This window comes from Nematolebias whitei, chromosome 16 (assembly GCF_014905685.2).
Source record: "Nematolebias whitei isolate Nwh7 chromosome 16, NemWhi1, whole genome shotgun sequence".
In the NCBI taxonomy this organism is placed as follows: domain Eukaryota; kingdom Metazoa; phylum Chordata; class Actinopteri; order Cyprinodontiformes; family Rivulidae; genus Nematolebias; species Nematolebias whitei.
In genome coordinates, this window is record NC_056513.1 from 37,611,777 (window position 1) to 37,619,236 (window position 7,460).

Here is a 7,460-nt window from a genome sequence, read left to right on the forward strand (position 1 = left end):
TCATGATTGATCTTCTGTTTGTGTGACGATCCCATCAGAACAGAGTGTTCACTGAACGCCACACGCACTCAATGACCTTAACGTCTAGTTCAAGTGTGTGGCTTTCTGAGCTTCCTGTTCTATAACCATGTAGATTATACTTTTCCTGACTCAGCAGTTTTCAAGCTGAAGCTGGAGTCGCCTCAGCAGCATGAAACGTTCCTGAACCTTCTACGATTAGGGTCCTCAGAAAAAACAAGATTTGATTTATTTAGTTTTCATATTTGATCATTAAGCATTGACCGAAGTCAAAATAATTTGTGTGTGTGTGTGTGTGTGTGTGTGGGGGGGGGGGGGGTGCAGTGTGAACAGCAGAAATATCTTTCAAGACTAACCTGGCCCCACTTCTGCTGAACCTGGCTCAGATTATTGTGAAGGACATACTTTTGTACTTAACGTAGTAAAAGTACACCACTTCCTATCGGATACAAAAACAACGAATGAAATGACTGAGAGTGGTTACATCCTCTGGAAGACGACTTTTTGTTTCCTCAACATTTAAACATTTTTTTGACAATACATTCACTTTAATCTCAAAACTAATATATATATATAAAAAAAAAACTTGCTAATTTTCTCTTATTAGTAATTTTCCTCATCTTTGCTGTAATCTTTAACTTGGACCCAGTCCTGCCGTTATATTTTTGCATCTCTTCAGAACATTTGATAATTCTGCTGCGAGAATGTTGCTGAAGCTTCTCGGACTTTTCTTTTTTTAATCCAACATTTTGCCACATGTCGATCACTTCCCCTCAGATTACAGGAAGCGGTGAAACATTGTGATAAATCAAAGTAATTTATTTTTCTGAGTTGGCTCTGTTGCGTGCTTTGGCTCTTTGGAGGATTATTTCGTGAGATTATGAAGTTCTGGTCAGAAATAATCTGCCAGCTTTTTGTTTGCATTCATTCAGATGAAATGTCCCGTCAGACGAGGCTCCTCAGGATGAAAACGCGGCTCTTTTCAGTCGTCTCCTGCGTGTTTTCATCTTTTCAGAGGCGAAGCTGCAGAAATCAGCAGCTTCTGTCGCACCACCTGTTGGTCCACTCTGAGCAAGATGAAAGTTTTGTGTTTACGGAGGTTCTGTTCTGTTTCCACCGACGCCGCTCTCATCACTGACGGACCAGCTCGGACTGTTGGACTTCGTTTCCTTTCATTGCGTGTTTTAAAGAGCGTGGACGCTCCGTCAGCTTGACACAGCTCTGTTTGGAGTCGCTCTGGATTTAAAACTGGTTTAGTCTCCACGCCTGTGATTATTAAAATATAGCTGCACCGAATAGTTTTCTTGCCTTCATTCACGTTTTCTTTTTCACATGAGGCGACCGTGTTATTTACAGATGAATTAATGGGTTAGTCGGGTGGAAGCTGTTTCCATGAGAGGCAGGTGTTTCTGTTCGAGGGGTGTGAATGGGAGTGTGTAGGATACCTGAGCAGGGCGTGTGTGTTGTGGTTTACATCTTGTACCTGCATTTTTAAACTGTTACACAAGTCTGTTCAGTTCTGTGACGAGTGTTTTGTCCACATCGCTGTGGGGTTTGTCACATCTCCAGGCCGGTGTTCTGGCGCCTGACTGTCCAGAAAGACTCCCCTGGATCTGAACAGACTGGAGTGTGCCATAATTAGACGATTGCTTCGTTTTTACTGATTCACCAAGTTTTGCTTTTCACATTGTGGGCCTCGATCATGAAGAGACCTCTGAGTTTTGTTTTGACACTTCTGTTGACAGTAGTTCAGACTGAACTGGCTCTAGTGGAAAGTCCATCAGGTGATGTCTGCAGCCGTGTCAGCCATGCTGATACACATGTAGGTGGACGAGGCAGATGCACCCATTTTGTTTCTACATATTTTCTCTGTGAAACTGGAGTTTGGACACCTGCTGACAGATGAAGTTCATGAGTTATCCATCCATGTTCTGCTTGTCCTGAAGTCGGGTCTCGGAGGCAGCAGCTTGAGCAGGGAGGCCCAGACATCTCTTTCCACAGCCACCTCTTCCAGCTCTTCTGGGAGGACTGCAAGATGTTCCCAGGCCAACTGAAAGCATCTCCAGTGTGTCCTGGGTCTTCCCCGGGGTCTCCTCCCAGTTGAACATGCCGGGAGCACCTCCCAGAGGCGCCCAGGAAGCATCCTTACCAGATGCTGAACCACCTCAGCTGGCTCCTCGATGTGGAAGAGCAGCGGTTCTACTCCGAGTCTCATCTGAATTACAAATAAACCTCAAACACAGAGAATAAATGTTTATGTACTTGTAATAGTACAAAAAATTATGAGCTTGAAACAACTTGCTGCTCAAGAATAATTATTCTGGAAAGGCTTAAAGGTAATTTCTAAATTATTTGGAGTCATCAAGAGAAAAAAAAGTTCATATTTAAGATGGCTGCATCTTTCTAACAGTTGACGTCAGAATTTTTCCTCTCAGATCAGACCTTGCTTGCAGGGTAAAGGTCAAAGGTTAGACAGGACCATTGGACTCATTCAACCTTTATTTAAACTGGTTAGTCTCATTGAGTCACAAGGACCCAGAGCTGTTTTAAACAAAAACCACAGATGAGGTACACTCGGTAATAAACATTCACATAAAAGTGTTTAAAATGAAAAGTAAAAAGAAGTGATATAAAACTTTTTTTTTTTTTTTTTAAAGCTACATATAAAACAAGGTAAGTAAAAAGGAACATGTCTGCATTGATTTTTGCATTCAACTTGTTTAAAATCACTTAGAGAGGTCAAGGTCGAGAACTTCATGTCTTTTTACAAGATATTCCAGGAAACAGGAGCGGAGTAGGAGAAGGTCCTTGTGCCAAGTTCAGTCCTCATTGAGGGAACACTGCAGGTAATGATGTCCTGAGAGCGCACGCTGTAACTGCACTCACGCAGAGACATGTAGGAGGAGATGTATGAAGGCAGCAGACCAAGAAGTGATTTAAAAATGAAAATGTAGCAGTGAGAGTTAATGATGTCCAGTTAACCAGTGAATACTGGGTGCAGTGGTGGGTATGATAGTTACAGCCAGTTATGAATCTTAGTGCACCATGATAGACAGCATCCAACATCTGAAGGGTGCTTGTAGGAGCGTTCATGTGAATGTAACCGTAATCAATGGAGGGAAGGAAAGTCACAGTTACAAGTTGTTTCAAGCATTCAGAGTTAGACTGGATCTATTTATGAAAAATAAACTCAGTTTAACTTTCAGTTTCTTGACATGAACCTTAAAAGAGAGATGTGAGTTGACCAAGATACCCAAGTATTTGTAAGAATTGACAAACTCAATAGGAACACCATTTGTAGATAAGATAGAAGGAAGGACTGCTGGTAACGGCTTCCTGTTTGAAAACAACATCCCTTTGATTTTATCAGTATTTAACAACGGTTTGACATGGAATAAATCTGATGACGTCAAATGCAGACTGGAAAACCTGGAAAATCTTAGCAACTGTTTTAGCTCAACAATAAACTACTCATCAGAAAAAAATGTAAGAATGCATGAGGAATGACCTACATATGTAGACTGTGAAGAGGGTGGGTCCTAAGACTGAGCCGATACACGATAATTAAAAAGCTGGAAGAAGTACCGTTGTGTTTCCTCAGGGATCAGTGCTTGGATCAGTACTCTTTACTTTATATACGCTTCCATTAAACAACTTGAGATAAATTTTCATTGTTATGCTGATGATACACAGATTTATTTGTTCATGAAACTCAGTGAATCCAATCAGTTACTTAGATTACAAGCATGTCTTAAAGACATAAAAACTTGGATGATCCTCAATTTTCTGCTTTAAAACTCAGACAAGACAGAAATTGTAGTTTTTGGACCTGAGCATCTTGGGAATATTTTTTTCAGTCTTTCACTTTGTCTGGATGACATTAATCTGGCCTCCAATTCTAAAGTTAAAAATCTTGGTGTCATTTTTGATCAGGACATGCTAGTGTCCAGCTTTCCCCCACCTGCGTAATATCACTTAAATTAAAAACATCTCATCTAAAAATGATGAAGAAAAACTGGTTCATGCATTTATCACGTCTACGTTGGACTATTACAATTGTTTACTATCTGGCTGTCCACAAACTTCATTAAAAAGTCTTTCATCCATTGAAACATCTTTCCACAAAAAAGAAACTGTCCAGATGACCTAACTGACCATTAATGGATTTTGTACCTGGATGATGGAGCATGAACTTTGATGTTCATTAAAAACGTCTTCAGTTGATCCAAAATGCTGCTGCCAGAGTCTTAACTGGAGTTACTGGGAGAGATCATATCTCTCCAGTTTTAGCTTCTCTCCATTGGCTCCCTGTCAAGTCCAGAATAGAATTCAAAATCTTACTTCTAACCTACAAAGCTCTCGACAACCTGGCTCCATCTTATATTACAGATCTTATTGTTCCATATTTTCCTAAGTGAGCACTTCGCTCTCAGACTGCAGGTTTACTTGTGGTTCCTAGAATTTACAAAAACAGAATGGGAGGCAGATCTTTTAATTATCAGGCTCTTCTCTTGTGGAACCAACTTCCAATCTCTGTCCGTGAGGCTGACACATTATCCAGTTTTAAAACTAGGCTCAAGACTTTCCTTTTTGCTAAATCCTATAGTTAGGGTCGGCTTGGGTTTCCTGAGCTGTCCCTTAGTTATGCTGCTATAGGCTTAGACTGCTGGAGGACAAACTGACCACAATTTTCACTCTACTTCTGTTTTTACTTACTCTGCTCAACCTGTTTTGTATTTGTAATTATTTTTTCTATCCTTAACATGTGATTTTGTCTTTCAGATACACCTGGACCTATACCTGGACCTACCATTCTGTGTTCGTCTGTCTCTCCTTCCTGTCCTCTCAACCAGCCGGTCAAAGCAGATGGCCGCTTGTCCTGAGCCTGGTTCTGCTGGAGGTTTCTTCCTTTTAAAAGAGAGTTGTTCCTTTCCACTGTTGCCACTGTGCTTGCTCAGGATGGGAGACTGCAACGAAACCAAGATTCAACTTGTCTGCTGGATTCCTTAGATAGAGAACTTTACTAATTGTCTTTTATGTGAATGTTCCTGTAAAGTGCCCTGAGACAACTTTGTTGTGATTCGGTGCTATATAAATAAACTGAATTGAATGTTGAACACATTGCCTTCGATCTGAGAGGTCATTAGAAAACCAACCAATACTGTTGTGTGATCTGATAAACCAATGTCTGAGAGCTTATGGCAAAATATGTCACAGTATCAAAAGCTTTAGACAGGTCTAAAGACTGAAGTGGTTCACTGTTGTGCTGCTTTGCCCAGGCTGTCCTTCAGCTTCAGGACGTGGATCCATGCCTCGATGTTCTCCTAGAACTTTTCTGGATACAACTTTAAGCTTTATGTGCCTCAGTCATTAAGGTTTAACACATAATAAAGGGTGCAGCTTTTATTATGCTTTAGCCACCGCATGTTTGTCGTAGGATGGATCAGGAAGTTACACAGTTTTGTTAAAGATGCACGAACGTCCTCGGAGAAGACGTAGTCTTGACAGCAGCTTGAGTTGCTTTAAAGAGTTTTCTGGACATTTCTGCATTGATGCTGCCATTACAAGTGTGGAAAAGAGCTTTCCTAATAAATATAAGTTTGAACCATCAAGGAGCCTTTTGAACATGTTGATATCATCTTTTGTCAACTGAACACGTGTTAATTTCTTTAAAAAGAAAGATTTGATTTAACTCACCAACGTATAAAAAATATATTTTTTTATGTCGGTGGTGAATTCACATTTCCACTGATTGTTCCATCCCAGATGCCTCTGAGGCCAGAGAAGTGGACACCACCTCTGGACAAGCTTAACATCTGGCTTCTTGATTGCTCAGAAAAGCTTGATGTGACATCTGCGAAGGTAACTCTGTACTGTTGAACTTCTCACAGGGTTCCTTGTCTACATGGTTCCATCACCTGCTGATGAATGGCGATTCTTAATGCAGAGCCATCTGAGGAACTAAATGCGGCAAGTTTTTGGCTCTGGCATTCCAAATTATTGGAACAGTTTAAACCTGTGTTGCACTTTAAAGAGATAAATATACAAACCCTTCTTGTTCTCTCTCTGGGCATTACTTCAAAGCATTTTCATAGTTTTTATCTATTTCAGACTCAGCCTAGTTAAAATCCTGTTTGTGGTTAAAATGAAGGGCTGGCATTCTTTGAAGGAATGCATGTCGCCCACCATCTTTTTATATCCGTTTTAGACTAAAATCATCTTATGATAAAAAAGGGATATTATTCAAACCTTGAAAACCAATGTTTGGTGTGACCTTGTGATATTATAAGATTTTACAAGATCTCGTGGTTCTCAGAGTATGTTTTGAAGATGTCTACTACTACACCAAGTTTTAGCTTAATATCTGTAAAATTTGCTGAGTTATCACCATTTTTGTGTTTGCTAAGGTTGTTCAGCTGTGGCGTCCAGTGGCGGAGCCAGACAATGCTCAAACTGGGACCAGTGCAAACTGGGGAGGCCCAGAAAATGTCCTTTTTTCCCCACCAAGTGTCAAGATGCTGTGCCTCTGGTAGTATTTCTTGGTCATTTCTTCATTTGCTTAACAGGCAGGGATGACCAAGCAGAATGACATCAAGAAGACCCCCACAATCTCCTTAATATGTCCCTAAACAAGTAAAAAAAATAAAACGGTTGTGAAAGTATTTCTTTAATTGGTGAGGAGTCTTAGGAGACATTTATGATTTAGAGCACACAATCATTGAACAAGACACTTTTACCAAAGAAAAAATGATGCCGCCAAAGCAGCGGTTGGGGTGGCCGAAGATGAATCAGTAGCACTTTACGATAAGGCTCCCCTGATAGATGCTAATAAATAGTTTATAGATACATTATTAGTTCCTCTATAAACACTTTATAAACATTAATAATTGTTTATTATGCACTAATTAAGGGTGACAGAGAGACAAAAAGGACCAGTTTTTTTGCCAAATAGTGAGCAAATATGTTCATTTCATCTAAAGTTGTTATATTAAACATTTCAGACTAAGTTACTACCTTGTAAGAACAGTAAGCATTTGTAAAACTATTTTTTTTTAGGTTATATTAGTTGTAGATACACATAATGCAGTGATAAAGTGCAATATCATATGCTAAAGAAATAGTTTACAAATGCTTATTGTTCTCACAAGGTAGTAACTTAGTCTGAAATGTTTAATATAACAACTCTAGATGAAATATGTAGGTGAACAGATTTGGATCACTATTTGGCAAGAATCTGGTCAGTTTTGTCTCTGTCAGCCTTAATTAATCAGAGTCAGAGTTTCTTTATTGTCATTCGCACCTCATGTGGTACATGTGGTGGAGCGAAATTATGTACACAGGGTCCCAGTTACATCCAACAATAAAATGTATAAGAAAAACAGTAATAACATCTAAGATATGAACTAAGAAAAACATCAACTAAATATACACTAAGCACTAAT